We start from the raw sequence: 17,038 nt of genomic DNA on the forward strand, positions 1-17,038 counted from the left end.
TTAAAATGGGGGATCCCTGGGTGGCGCAGCGGTTTAGCTCCTGCCTTTGGCCCAGGGCGCGATCCTGGAGACCCGGGATCGAATCCCACGTCGGGCTCCCGGTGCATGGAGCCTGCTTCTCCCTCTGCCTGTGTCTCTGCCTCTCTCTCTCTCTCTCTGTGTGACTATCATAAATAAATAAAATTTAAAAAAAAATTAAAATGGATTAAAGGCTTAAATGTAAGATCTGAAACCATGATACTTGTAGAAGAAAACATCAGAAAAAATTCATTGACGTGGATCTTGGCAATGATTTTTTGAATATGACACCCAAGGCACAAATAGCAAAAAACAGAAAAATGGGACTATATTAAATTAAAAAATTTCTGCACAGCAAAATAAAAAATCAGCAAAGTTAAAAGACCACCCATGGAACGAGAAAATGTTTTTCAAATCATATATCTGATAAAGGATTAATATCTAAAATGTATAAACAACTCATATAACCTTAATAGAAAAAAATCCCAAATTAAGAAGTGGGCAAAGGTCTGAATAGACATTTTGTGAAAGAAGATAGATATATCAAAAATCAATAGGTACATGAAAAGACCTTAAGATTACTAAATCATTAGAAAAATGCAAATCAAAACACAATGAGATATTACCTCACATCTGTCAGAATGGCCATGATAAAAAAGAAAAGAGATAACATTGCTGGAAAAGATATGGGAGAAAGGGAACATGGGTGCATTGTTCAAGAGATTGTAAACTGATGTAGCCACTATGGAAGACCCTGAAAAATTTAAAAATAAAACTACCGTATGATCCAGCAATTACACTTCTGGGAATACATCCAAATGAAATGAAAACAACTTCAAAAGATATCTACACCCCCATGTTCTTAGTAGCATTGTTTACAGTAGCCAAGACATGAAAATAACCTGTGTCCATCAACTATTTTTTAAAAATTTAATTTATTTATTCATGAGAGAGAGAGGCAGAGACAGGCAGAGGGAGAAGCAGGCTCCATGCACAGAGCCCAATGTGGGACTCGATCCAGGGACTCCGGGATCATGCCCTGAGCCAAAGGCAGATGCTCAACCGCTGAGCCACCCAGGCATCCCCCATCAATGTTTTAATGGATAATAACACAGTCGAGTATGTGTATGTGTATGCATATATGCACACCTACAATGGAATATTATTCATCCACAAAGGAGAAAATCCTGCCATTTGTGACAGCATGCACAAACCCTAAAGGCATTTTACTAAGTGAAACAAGACAGAAATATTGATACTGTAGGGTCTCGCTCATAAGTGGAATCTTGAAGCAGCAGCAGCAGCAAACAAAAGTAAACTTGTAGATCAGATTATATTTACTCTGGTAAAGGCTGGGGTAAGGGGGAACTGGAGAAAGATTGTGAAAGGTACAAACTTCTAGTTTTGAGATAAGTAAGCACAGCAGATGACTATAGTTAACACCACTGTAGGATATGAAAGTTAAAAGAGAAAATGCTAAGAGTTCTCATCACAAAATATTTTTCTTTTTATACTGTGTCTATATAAGATGATAAATGCTAACTCAACTTATTGTGATAATTTTTTCATAACATATTTAAGTGAAACCATTATGCTTACTACTACACAGTGATGAATGTCAATTATATGTCATAAAACCAGGAATATTTTTTTTAATGTTACAGAAATGAAGAATGCCTTTGATGTGTTCATTAGTAGACTGGACATAGTTGAGTAGACAGAGAGCTTGACAATCAGTTAACAAAAACTTCCCAAACTGAAATGCAAAGAGGAAGAACAGAACAAAATAAAAAAAAATCCAGCAAGACTGTGGGAAATTTTAAACACACACACACACACACACACACACAGTATTATCCTATATATGATATATATAGAAAAAAGAGAAGAGTTATTTGAAATGTTAATGGTTGAGAATTTTCTGAAATTAATGAAAGACTATACTTCAGATTCAGGTATTTCAAAGAACACGAAATAGAAAAATATTTTTAAAACTATACCTACGTATATAATATTAATAAATTTAAAATCTAGCTTTGTTAAAAGTAGTAACAGTAACAATGTATTGGGTCACACATGACATTGCATTTATTGATGAACAACCTAGATAGAGAAGCTATTATTTTCTCAGTTATTATCCAAATTTTCTTTGATTAAATATAAGTATCATGTAATAATCACAAAATGTTGACCTATCATACTGTTTGAGAAAAACTTCAATTTATCATACTCATCTCATCCTAAGCTGTTTACTCTTTATAATTTTATATGATGAGTGTATTAATTTCTTATCAAGTATTTGGCTTTTAGTTTTCTAAAAAGTTCTGCTAGTAAATAACTTGTGTTTAGTGCTTTTTTCACTCAATTTGATTTTTTAAAAGTTTTACTGTTTGCTTCAATATTCTAACAGACCATTAAGAAATAAACACTTTTAGGCGTCAAATTCCTGTGTTTTATGGTTAAGTGTTGTTTTAATTTTTCTGGAGCCATCGCTGTTTGTAACTTTTTTCACATATACAACAGATAGTGGAATAGGACAGTTTGAATTAGCACCTCAGTCCATGCAGTACTCATCCATAAGCAGCTCTTGTAAATATGGCATTTTTTGCGTACATGTCCCTTGTAGCAGTGGTGCAGTGAAATAAATCAGATTCATCATAATTTTTTTAGATAAGAACTTTATTGAGAAATAATTGTCATGCCATAAACTTCACCTTTAAAAGTATTCCATTCAGTAAATTTCAGTACATTCATATAGTTGTGCAATCATCCATCATCAAATTTATCAGATATATCTGTAGGACAAGACTTAGAATCCTCTTTTTCCCATATCACAACATGTTTTCACAAATTGTCTCATTGGACCATTAAGCATATTTTTGAATACAAATATAAAAGAAGAAATATAAGGCAGAATAGAAAATAGATGATAACCAAAAATGAGATCACAGAAATATGAAACCTTGACAAAATGATTCATTTCTGACCAATGCGATCCACCTATCATAACATTTTACAATAGAGTAGGAAAGGGTAGATGATTAGCACATAAAACTTCCAGCTTTAGAATGAATTTTCCCTCCTAATTCTTTCCTTGGACAGAGAACTTGTTTGCATAAGAGGAGATTGGGAAGGTAATTTTTAAGAGAGAAGCTGATGCTACCAATCTACACACTCTCCCTTGTACAATACTGTGGGCCCTTGAACAACACAGGTTTGAACTGTGCAAATCTGCTTATATGTGGATTTTTGTCAATAAATACAACACATTGCCATAAGCGTATTTTCTCTTTTGATGATTTGTTAATGACATTTTTTCTCTATCTCAAGTTTATTGTAAGAACACAGGATGTAATACATATAGCATATAAAATATATGTTAATCAACTCTTTATGTCATCAGTAAGACTTCTGATCAATAGTAGGCTATCAAGCTTTGGAGGAATATTTATACATGTATTCCTCACCTGCCCAGGGAGACTGGGACCCCTAACCTCCAAATTGTTAAACAGTCAACTGTACAATGCTCACCTTGTGTTACACCTATTATTACATCTATATAATATCAAAATCTGAAAATTAACTCAACCAAATAATCATAGTTCTATTGCCCATTGACTAGAAGACCAAAAACCTCTAAAGAAATTGCCAAAGGGGATTAATCATTATAATCACTACAAGTGCTACCATCACACAATATGTGATGCTAACAAGGAAAAAAAAAAAAAAAAAAAAAAGACGTGTTTTTTTTCCAATCACTATCTCCTGAAGAACTATTACTGACATTTCACAGAATTCAAGGATGCCATGGAACCCTGATTGAGTGGCAAGCACTGGAGATGGAGCAGTGTATTTGTGGGTTTTGACTGGATCTTTTTATATATATAAAGGGTGTTCCTTGCTGTCCTCTTTTCCAGAATGATTTCCTAAGCTCACGCTCCCCCTCTTAAGTCACCACCAGTTAATGGAAAAGTTTTTCCTCCATCTTCTAACCTTATAAAAAGTCTAAAATGATTGCTTCAACCGTTAAGATGAGGAACAGATGCTGGACTTGGTATCACCATTAGGAATTCTGGATGATTAGTTATATTAACAGAATTATAAATGCTTTAAAGATATTCATAGGAAATGTGAGAACCTGTTAGGCAATTATGATGACAGTTCTCTAATCAATTGTCATATTAGAATGTGTTTATATTTAATCAGAACATTATCATGATTAGGCTGAGAGACTTTAAGTATTAGAAATTCACTCATTTACATAACAAATTTTTATGGAGTGTCTACTTTGTGGCAGGCAGTATTTAAAGCCCTGGGATATATATAATAAGTGGGAGGCTACTCTCAAACTCCCTTTTCCCAAAGAGCTTTAATTCCAGAAATGCAAGAAGATTAACATGGTATTTTCCCTTATTAAGAAATGCCCTTTCTCAGGCTTGAAATCCTGATCTTCATGTTTCCTTTTTGCTTGCTCCAACAGGCCCAAAGGACTTACCCTGTTTTTTCTCCCTCCTGTTAGCTATCACAATCCTTTTTTCCCATTCCATTGAATCTAGCTGCAAAAAGGAATGATTTATCTCTCCAATGTCCCCTTTGTTTTGTCCTGAATTTAAATTCAATGCTCTTTTAAGTTTTGTGATTTTGATGTTACAAAGAATTAAGGATGAGGAAGAATTAAGAAGGGTTTATTGGTAAGTTTCTATTTTAAAAAATAAACTTTAAAGTCATAGTGGTTTATTTCTTGCTCAGGTTAAAGATGAAAACAGCCCCTAAGAGTGGATGCCTTTTTTTTCCAAGGGCTGATTCTGAGACCTAAACTCTTTGCACATAATGGCTTTATCATCTACACCATTTTAGTTTCAAATGTCTCAATGTCACTGTGCTTCCCTGCATTAATCTGGCAGAAAGGGAAAGACTATGGAGTGTCCAATATAGCAGAAATTCATGGATCAGGTTTTAATGATATATACTAACATCTCACATTCCATCATATAGAATTTAGTCTGTGGCCATGCCTACCTGCAATAGAGCCTGAAAAATACAGTTTAAATAAATGCTCAGGAAAAAAAGAAAAAGAAACACAGGTTATTAATAAGGTAGCCAAACTCTGCCATAAATAATGAAGTTTCTAGGATTCTATAACATTTCTAAGACTGTTATTGATTGATGACTATAGTTCATAAATCTCAATAGCTATGGATTTATTTAAATAAAATTTCCAGGAGGTCAGTGATTTTGACTTCTCTTACAACCCAACACATAATGGTGCTCAGAGAATGAATAAATGTGTAAAGAATGAAAAAATATTTTTTTTGACTCAAGTGAGAAACTGGCCTAATATTTGACTTTCAGTGTAGTAGGGCTCTGAATCACACTATATTTAGTTGTCTACTCTTCCACTTATTTTAAGGAGAAAATAAAATAATTAAGAATAAAGTAGAAAATAATCTTAATTATATACCTGCTCACCAGAAGATGTCACTATCTTCTTCTGCCTAAGTAATAAAGGAGAGGAACCCCAACACAATTACACAATCTTTACATAGCAATTGAACATGTACCATGTGCCAAGAGAATCAAAACATGATCCCTATCAGCTAGAAGAAGCTCCTGTGGTTCTTTTTTGCAGGGATTTATACCAAGGTTGGCCCAGAATAGCTGTGACTTCAGAAAGACTGTGGATTTGCATCTACCTATTCTTTGTTCTTTGCTGCTATCCCAAAACCTGAGACCCATCTTGGATATGAATTTCTGATGAGTGCATTGCAATGTAATTCACAGCTGCATATTTTCAATGGTGGCAAATCTCTAGCTGACCATAGACGGAGGCCTTAGCATAGTCCGCATGCTAGAAGAATGACGGATATAAATATCAAGGATCACAACACAATGTGAAGAGTGCCACAGTGGTGGTATATACAAAACAATCATGGAGCAGGGTAGAAAAAAAATCAACTTTCTGGGTAGTTAGGGAAGTCTCTCCAGAAGGATTTCCCTTTGAGCTTGTCATGTAAGCCAAAAGCAGAAGGTAAAAGGATATCAAAAGTGCATGCAAATGTTTAGGGAATGAAAGGGAGTAGTATAAGTATCCAGGACATAGAGTGAGAGTTTGTAGAAAACAAAAACAGAAAGAAGGTTTGGGTGAGATGAAGGGGCTTTCTTTCATCTTGTGTTAATATAAATGCATATTTTGTTCATTGCCAGTAATAGAGGAGAATGGTTTGGAAGGGCCGAGCTAATTATAGCTGTTTTGACATGGAAGATTTTTTTCACATGTCAAAATGTAAAAGCCATTAACTTTTATAATCAAATAATATGTGCAAGAGATATCACGGTTCTAATTCTCATTCTGACTTCTATCCTCAGAGTATGTTGGAAATGCAATGAGCCTTAGAGATGCAATGAGAGAGGAAGTATAGCTTAAGAGTAAGGATGAGAAGAATGTGAAGCTCAGGGATGACATAGGATGTGTGTTCTGCACATTTCTGTTTAAAAAGAAGGAAATATAAGAAACAAAAACAGCCTGAATTCTAATGATGTGGATTATTTTGGGGGCGATGTCAAGTGTTCCTGAGTAAAAATGTCAAGTGCCATGTACTAAAACAACTTTAACTAACCATTCTGTGCCTTGTAGGAAAATTGTTTTTTAAAGAGACTTTCTTAACTAAAGTACAGAAATATAATGGTTTGCCTATAATTAGAGAAGCACTTTTAAGATAAACCAAGACTAATATGTTGAAATCAATGGGATGCAGAGACTACATAATAAGTGATAACTGAAAATACAAAATAATTTTCTAATAGTTAGGACTGCTTTGGAAGATAGTGTGCCCCAAGAATGAAATTATTTAAATACAGACATAGAAGATGTAAAAAATAATTCCAGTAGCATGTGAGTTGCTAAACATTTATGGCTTCTTCTAACCCCTGGGTTCAACAATTATTATAAACATTGCCTCAACTCAAATTTCTAACAAGCAATTTAGGAGATTTCAACTAACCCCATCTCCCCTCTCTCCTTCCCTTTTGCAACCCTTTGTTTGTTTCCCAGAGTTAGGAGCCTCTCATGGTTTGTCTTCCTCTCTAATTTTTCCCTGCTCAGTTTCCCTCCTTTCCTTCATAGTCCCTTTCACTATTTCTTATATTCTGCATATGAGTGAAGCCATATGATTATTATATTTCTCCAATTAACTTATTTCACTCAACACAATACCCTTCAATTCCATCCACGTCAGAGCAAATGGTAGGTATCCATCTTTGCTGATGGTGGATTATCTGGAGTGGTAATTTGGGAATAGAACAGAGAATCCAGACTGACTTCTGGGGGAGGAAAACACTAACAATGAAGCCAGTAAATTAAGAGGAAAGTGAGAAGTATTTATGGTATCTTGAAAGCCAACTGAGGAAATGAGAGGGCACTCACTATGTCAAACCATATGGAAATATCAAAAATATGATTAACTTTACTGACTAGACTGTTCTGAAAGGTCAGTCAGAAAACACCTCTACACAATTTGGCATGTTTATATTGTTCAATATTACAAAAGGACTCAATCTATCAACAGTACAACTTATAAAATCTCAATGCCTATTTCTCAAAGTTCTGGGTTTTAATTGTTCAGACTCTCTGCTTTTAGCCATCTCCTGGATCCAAAATATCAAAATTCACAAGGTTTTATTTTAAGCGTCTGTAAAACACTTCTCCTAGTTGGCCTCTTCCCAAAACACATTTATGTTTAAACAAAAGAAAACCCTATATTCAAATACTACAGAATAAAACTGAGTCCTACCAGATGTGAATCTACAATGAAATGTTTGAAAATTGGTTTGAGCCATATTATTAAGGGTCTTGGATTTCAGGATAGGTTTCCAGAAATGTTTGTTTTCTATGCAATCTGTGCTTCAGAGAAATTATTCTGGCAGCAAAATGAAAGTGAATTTATAAAAGAAGGCATCAGAGACCAGGTAGCAGCTTGTCTGATTATTCTGCATTAAAAAAACTGAAAAACAGATTTGGATTTGAAGAGAAGGTATAGTATACAGAAGAAAATATTCTCACAAGGAAGTGAGAATCTAGGCCTATGATTCAGCAGAGTGTTCAGAAATACAGAAATATAATGGAGACTTCCAGGCAGAGAAAAAGTAGTTGAAATATTGAGAAGAGTAAAAAGAAAGGAGAGGAGAAAAAAAGGAAAGAAAGTTGGATATCAAGCTTGATATGTCTATATTTAGGGGTTAGAGAAGAGAAGAAATTGTTTAAAAGTCTGAGAAGAATGGAAACAAGAATCTTAACAGGGAGATCTCGTTTTAGTGTTAAACAATGCAAGTCTTCACATTTAATTATTTGGTGACCAAAGGAAGGCATAGGTATATTCATAGCCTATAAGATGACCCTGAAACTTACTGTCAAATTGGAACACTAATAGAGGCAGATACCAAACAATAACCAAGCTAATTGATTTATAACAACTAGGGAAGTAAAACTGTCCCTGATGCTGGAAACACAGTCACTTTGGATAAGATAAGTGAGTTGGGGAACACTTATATACTATATAGTAGCTAATAGGAGAGTCAAAACTTGAACTCAAAGAGAAGAGAAAATAAAATCAACAATAAAAAACAGGGTAGTTTGGTAAGATAGGGGAAGTGTTCTTCCTAAACATAAAGACAATTAGAGTAGGAAACACAATGTCCCAAAGGCATTGATCAATGGAAAAGAAGGCATTGAAAGATTTCCCTTTACAGAGCTTCAATCATTATAGTAAAGTAGATTAGAAGGTCAACTTGGAGAGTGAAAGGAGGAGTTGGAGATTTGAAGACATCAGAAAGTTTTTCAAAGGATCACTCTTGAAAATGGTGCAGGAGTCATTATATATTAAATGTACTTGTTACTAAGAATGCCAAAGGTCCCATTCAGATTTTTGAGTCTTGAGAAACTTAAATAAACTCCACAGTGATTCTACGATCTCTTGATTATTGACCCTGTTCTACTCTAAGTGCTTTACCTGAGTAATTTCATTTTAATCTCAAAACAACCTTATGAAATAGATGTTACCTTTATCCTCATTTTGCAAATGAGGATACTGAGATGCAGAATGTTTAAATAGTAACACATCAAAGGTCACACAACTAGCATGTAAAATCCTGATTCAAATCTGGCCAATCCAGCTTCAGAGCCCAAGGTCTTGACCACTGAGCACAATGTCTCTCAAGTTTTGATGTTAACATTGAGTTTATAAAATAGATTTTAGAGTGGCATTCATTCTTTGAAATACAAGGCTTTCACAGATTAAACACATATCTAAGGAAAGCCAAATGGAAAGCATTGCCCAAGGTAAGTGTTTCTCACTAGCTGCACTTGTTGAGGTTTCCACCATGATCTGAAATGATGCTGTCATTTGATGCCAAGTGGGATGTAGTCAGTCTGTCACAGGAAGGTTTATACCATACTGGCCTATAGTTCTACAGATGAAAAGATGATTTTAGTCTGTAGGGTATCATTTACTAGCATGATATTTTCAGCACTTCAAAGAACATCAATCAGAAATCCCTGAAAGCTGAAATGTGCTTTCCTGAAGTGAGCAAGCTGGTACAATAATTCTTAAATCCTTTGTTGTTGTGGAGGAAATTTCTATGGATTTCATCATAAAAAAATATTTTATACTACAGCTAGCAAAAAACCCTATCAATCTAATACCTAACATTAGTTTTTTTTTTTTTTTTATGGTTTGGTTGCTAGGTAATAAATGCACACAGAAAAAAAATGCAGCTTGAGGGGGAAAAAATCCCTCAATAAAGAGAATTTCCCTAAGGTTTGAGATGACAATCTCAACTAATATTTTACATTTAAAAAATCACATATAGAAGTTCCTAAGAAAATTACAAAGTTCACCACAGCTTTACAAAAAAGATAACTTTTAGCATCGTTATATTTTCTTATTCCAGTCCCTTGCACAGTATTTGACTTATAATAAGTTCTCAATAAATAAATATTGAATAATTAGGTCTGTTTCCATTCTATAAATTCTAAACTATGTATGAACTACTAAATGAACATGATTTTTGTTATATTATTTTCTTTTTAAAAATCCTTTTCCCTACTAAAATAAATTTATACACAGCTGATAAGATTATATGTATTTATTTGACATTTGCAATGAAGGTGTCGGATATCCATATGTAGGCTACTGTGATTCAGTCATCAAATGGTCAGGCTGACTTTGATACATATTAATTACTTTCTACAAAAATACCCCAAGGCCAAATTTCAAATTTTAAAACATTTCCGTCATTTGTAGAATTCAAAAGGTCATTCTTAAAACGTGGTATAAAGAATAGGGATTGCAAAATCCAGTACCCCCAGTTACCAGGAAGTAACAAAATAAGTGAAACAATGGGGTAGGAATGAAGTTTCAGTGGCAAATTTTAAGTAAGCCTTTCAAAAGACAGTGGCTGTTGTTGCTCTTGCCACAGAACTTTGCCATGAATGTAAAAGGGATTCTGGAAGGGTTGATTTTAACATGAAAACTCCTGATTTAAAAAATAATGTTTTGGCATATTCAGTAACATTTAAAGTACTGTGCAAAAAAAGAAAACACCCTTGGGGAAGCTAAAGCCAGGGCTGACAGTTGCTTCTAAGCACAGAGTTCAGAGTCCCTCTAAATCGGGGTCAGAATCCTGGCAGGTAACAGTGTTGAACCTTACCCCCAAGTTTGTCATGCTTATTTATATTGGTTGAATCAAGCCCTGTTTTCATAAAATGTTTGATAAGTCTCCTAATTTGCTACTTACCGTATTTAAGTTACAACTTAAAGCCTCTGAAATGCACACATAGACTGAAGCAGAGTTAAATGATGGGAGTCATCACAGTCTTTCTTCCTTAAAAGAAGCAAAAAACAAACAACAGTAATAACAAAAAATACAATTAACACTGGCCTACATCAGAGTTAAAGTTCCTTTCTGCCATTAGAATATCTTTTGTTAATTAGCATATTCTGTAACCTGTATAATAAATAAAGACCAAAAGCTGCCTGCAATGACAACCTTATTGGATCACTATTCACTTTCATTTTTACAGGTGGCCAGATGTCCAACTATTATAATTGCCAGGGTTTTAATGTTAAAAACTCATTTACCAGGACACCTAGGTGGCTCAGCAGTTGAGCATCTGCCTTTGGCTCAGGGTGTGATCCTGGGTCCAGTGATAGAGTCCCACATAAGGCTCCCTGTGAGGAGCCCACTTCTCCCTCTGTGTGTCTGCCTCTCTGTGTCTGTGTCTGTCATGAAAAAAATAAATAAATAAAATCTTTAAAACAAACAAACAAACCCTCATTTATGTAAAGCTCATGGTCTCTTAAGGACGACTAATTTTGGGAAGATTTAATATAATGTTCTCAAATGAATCAAATGAATGGTTCTAAACTTTGTTGTAACATAAATTGAGTGTTAAAAACTAATTCTGCAAATGCTACAAGAAATATTAAAAGCTTATTTATTAAAAGTAATAGTTGCTTAAGGAAATGAAAATACAAGCCTGATAAAGTAGGGTATCTGCAAAACACATAACAGATAAAGGACTTGTATCTGAAATATACAAAGAAATCTTAAAATTGAAACAAAAGAAAGCAAATTACCCAATTAAAAAAATGGGCAAAAGACATGAACAGAGATCTTACCAATAAAGATATACAGATGACAAGCGCTTGAAAAGATGCTCAACATCATAGCTCATTACAGGATTACAAATTAAAACAAGATACCACTACACACTTATGGGGATGGCAAAAACACTGTCAATATCATACACTGGTTGGGTATATAAAGCAAAAGAAATTCTTATTCCTGGATGGCAAGAATGCAGAATGGTAGAGCTACTCTGGTACACATTCTAGCAGTTTCTTAAAAATCAAAACATAAATGATGTATCCATTAGGCTCCTTGGCATTCACACAAATAAGTTGAAAAGTTTAATCACATGGAAACCTGCACATGAATGTTTATAGCAGATTTATTCATTATGGCCAAAACTTGGAAACAAAATGTGTTTCGGTAGGTGAATGGATAAACAAATCATGGTATACAATGGAATATTATTCAATGATAAAAACAAATAAGCTATTAAGTCACAAAAACAATAGAAAGGAACCATAGAGAAAATAAAAAGTTCAATAGTTTGGAGGGAGAGAGAGAGAGAAATAGGCAGACCATGGGATTCTCAGGACAATGAAACTCTTTTGTATGATACTATAGTTGTGGATACATTTCATTATGCATTTGCCAAAATTTCACAGAGTGTACAACACACAGTGAACCCCAATAAATAACTATGGATTTTAGTTAATAATATATAAATATGTGGATTCATCAATTGCAACCAATGTACCACAATAATTTGTTAATAATTGGGGAAATTGGGAGGAGGGTAAAGGGTATATTCTTTGCACTTTTTGTTCAATTTTTAAATAAATCTATAATTGCTTAAAACAATAAAGACTCAATTTTTTAAAAGTTGGCATTTGGGACACCTGGGTGGCTCAGTGGTTGAGCATCTCCTTTGGTTCAGGGTGTGATCCTGGAGTCCTGGGATCAAGTCCCACATGGGGCTCCTTGCATGGAGCCTATTTCTCCCTCTGGCTGTGTCTCTGCCTGCTTCTCTCTCTCTCTCTCTCTCTCTCTCTCTCTCTCTCTTTTTACCTTTCTCTCTCTCAGTCTCTCATGAATAAATAAAATCTTTAAAAAAAAGTTGACATTCAAGCAAAAACTGCAATCAATTTAGGAAGGACACTATGATACCATACCTATTTCTCATATACTAAAGACAATTTTTTTTTTTAACCAACTGAGCCACCCAGGGGCCAAACTGTTTTCACAAAGAAAATCTGTTTTTTTTCAACCAAGAAAATATATTTTCATAAAGTTGAACCATCTTACCCAATTGTATGAAATAGACAATAATATAATCATGTCTTGTGTTGAAATAACACATGGATTTCAGAAACTAAAATTTCTTTGCCTATAATTTATGTATTTATTTTATAAGTTGGAAAAATTAATTGGAAAAATACAATACTCATTGTGACTAATTTTAACCTATAAATATTTTTATTAATTACACTTTGTTTCTCAAGAACATTAGTTGTTAGAATTTTTATAGGTAAGTTTCTAAGAGAATAAAACCTTATTTTTAGATTGCACATAAAACATAATTTCTACTTTTACTGTCTTTTTGCATAATTTATTAATTAAATGGATTTACTTTTAAATTAAAATAAAAACAAAACATAAGCATTCTGAAATTTATTTATATTAATTGATAGTACACATGACCTGATGGATGATAAAGAGTTAGGTACATATTCAACTGATATATGTGTATTCATATACCAAAATTAGAGGTACAATGTGGCACCTAGATGGTACAGTTGGTTAAGTATCTGACTCTTGGTTCTACCTCAGGCAATGATCTCAGGGTTCAAGGATCGAGCTTTGTGTCAGTCTGCTCATTCAATGTGGAATATGCTTAAGAGTCTCTTCTCCCTCTCCCCCTTCCCCATGCTTGCTCTCTCTCTCTCTCTCTCTCTCCGCCCCCCATAAATACATAAAATCTAAAAAAAAGAAAATAGATGTACAAAAATGGTGTAGCAATGTTTGGAAACACAGCTAATTATTTTATTCATTTCTAAGACATACTGCTTTGATATTTTAACTTCTCTAAAATTGGGAGAAATATTTAATGTCAACTTAGATGTATTTTAACTATCACTCTTAAAAATAATGCAAGCATGTGATATTTTGGGCTTGAGTTCAGTTTAATAGGGACACTTTTGATAATGCAAGTTTCTAGTTCTAATTTTGTAATATACAATATCAATATCTAGGTAAGAAAGAATCTGTGTTTCACTTATGAATATTAGTGGGTGTACTGAAGGAGAGAACAGAGAGACTGAGTTTAAGGACATGAAGAGTATTTCCCTATTTTTTAGCATATCATCTGGATGCTACTTTTTTTTCTTCTATGCATAACTGCTGTATATAAAATGCTATATCAGGTCTTGAGTTAATTTTTATTTCATTTTTTAAAAGATTGTACTTATTTATTCATAAAAGAATAGAGAGAGGCAGAGACAGAGGCAGAGGGAGAAGCAGGCTCCCTGCGGGGAGCCTGAGGCAGGACTCAATCCCAGGACCCTGGGATCAGGACCTGAACCAAAGGCAGATGCTCAACCACTGAGCCACTGAAGTGCCCCTTGAGTTAATTTTTAAAGGAAATAGGAGCCTGCATTCATGTTTTAAAGAAACTTAGCTTATTGACAAAGATAGATCAATGAACTTGTTATGTAACATTTGACAACTTCAACAGAATCCTGAGACTTTCCATATTATATGAGTGCTAAAATTTTTATTTAATTGTAGAATGGTGGTATTAATCTATATCTATCTATCTATCTATCTATCTATATATATATATTATAGTAAAGAGACTATAAAGTAAAAATTTAAAGATTAGAGACATGGAATTTTGATTTGAGGAGGACATAAGTTTCAGGTTTCAGGTTGAAAAAATGGCTTATATATTTGAGATAGAGTGAACAGAGTCTGTTGTGGGTTTTTTTTTTTTTAATTTTTTTAAACTTCTACTCCTCAAGGGTGAGATACTTCACTGCCAAAACAAAACAAAAATAAAACCTATAGGTCATAGGTTAAATATTTGAATTATAATAGCTTCTCTTATTAGAAACCAGGGACTTTTCTAGTACTTCCATAGTACTTAAACAAGCTTACTTATTCACAGTAAAATACTTAAAAATAAGCAGTATGATACTTATGTCTTTATTTTCTAGTACCAGCCATTCAAAATATGGCAGCATATTAAATTATTTTTATTATTATTTTAACACTTGATTTACATGTAGCACTTTAAGTGCATTAAAAAAAAAAACCCTAACAATATTTTCAAATAACTCATAGAATTTTTTTCAAAGGAAACATTCTTTGAAGTGTATAATAGGAGTTGTGGCCATATTCAAGAGCAATGCAATATTTTAACATGCAATATATTTGGGAAGGATTATTTTCTTTGTCACAAACCCAAACCAAATGATGTGGTTCAAATCCTGACTCTATCACCTATAGAGTGATAGCTTAGGCAGAAATAGCTTTTTCCTATATCAGTTCACTCTCTGTAAAATGGAGATAGTACTAGATTTTAAACGCAAAATTTTTGTAAGTATCCTAGTCCAGGCTATGTGGCAGAAAGAAAATTTTAAAACAAATCCAAAAAGTGAGCACTAATACACACAAATACCTGAATGGAGAACTATTATTACAATAGTATTTAAATGAAATAAAAGTAATTTGTAATATTTCAATATTCATATGCTTAAATTAAAATTTAATCTGTAATAGGTAAAACAGTCATATATAAACTCTCAGAGAAATGAGGAGAAGGAATATAGGGATTAAGATTAATCAGGGAAGTAGATAGCAGTGATCAGCTTTAGGATTCAGGATTGCATTTTTCCTTTGATTATTGAGTTTTATGTCGACCTGATTTCCATCAACTGTGATGGAACTTGGGAGGGGCACTAGGAGAATCAAAGACATGGAGTACTAAAGGGTTTTACAATCTATACTCTAGAGTATCAGTAGCATGCCAGTGAGACTACACTGTAATTTTGGTTTTACTGTGATAATATAAGCTAAAAAGCTAGCATACCTACGTTCCCCTAGGTCATGCAATGGTTCTTGCCTCCATGTGCTCAGACATTCTTAAGTAAAGAAAATAGTATCTGAAAGTTTTTAAATGCCAAAAGATACAAAATGATCTCATTGAACATAGGTTTGAAACTCCTTGTGTTTTTACAAACCAGCCAACCATACTTACATGCATCTAATTTTAATTTATAGAAGAAAAATTCATATTACATCTATTTCCAAATAGTGTAAGTTGATAGTTATTTTTCTATTTCAGAGGTATAGACCCTTTCCCTTAGCTAATTAAGGAAGATAGGCTTTGCTCAGGCCTTGAAATAGTTTCACTTTAAATTAAGAGGGAGAGAAATACTTTTAGTAAAAATCAATGTCTCTTTTCATTATCAGGCATACAATACAGGTACCTTTCCATGCTTAAGATAAAATTCCTCATGAGCACAAAGGTGAGATATATCTTTACAGAATAAAACCCTATAGATTAGTTTAGTTTCCTCTTCCAATGTCTACTCAATTGGACTGCCTGGCACTTGGGAACAAGTAGGCACTATTTAGATTTGCTTGGCATCCATGTGCATTATGTGAAGCAGTCATCTATTTTATAGCTGCATAAAACAGTACATGGATTTCATGATGCATAAAAGCAGTTTATTCCTCATTTTCCATCATGTAAATTTTTACTGAATAGATTTGCATGAAGAGTCACCCTCCCTTTAAAATACAAATGAAAAATGCCGTCATTATATATTTTCCTCTTTCTAAGCCTTTCTTTGTCAGAAGCACACACTTTAAGGAGGAGAAAAGACAGAAGAACATTCTTTAGGATTAAATTGCCATCCAGTACTATAGCTAATTTTAAATGTTGCAAGAGTAAGGTTTATAACAGGAATAGAAAAAGCAGGTATAGGTTGAAAATAGACTCTTTGTATTCATTTAAAAAGTGAAAAAAAATTCCTCCTCCCTACAAACTAAGAATTATATATAAAATAGTTGGATTATTCTCCACCCACAAAGAAAGTTAATACATTTGAATCAAAGTAAAATTGCATGAAACAATCAGAATATACTTTCCTCATAAGCTATAAATAGAAATAATCTGCATTATAACAAAATATGAAAGAATATCCAACTATGTATATTAAAAGAAATGCTCTTTTTTATTTTAAACTCTAATTACTAATTTAAATTATATCATCTAATCATTACAGTCAATAGTATGGGAATAAATCTGATTTCCAGAAGTATGTTAGAATTTCATATTTTCATTTTTTAAAAAAGATTTATTTATTCAGGAAAGACACAGAGAAAGAGG

The sequence above is a fragment of the Vulpes vulpes genome, unplaced genomic scaffold, assembly GCF_048418805.1.
Source record: "Vulpes vulpes isolate BD-2025 unplaced genomic scaffold, VulVul3 Bu000000722, whole genome shotgun sequence".
Taxonomy (NCBI): domain Eukaryota; kingdom Metazoa; phylum Chordata; class Mammalia; order Carnivora; family Canidae; genus Vulpes; species Vulpes vulpes.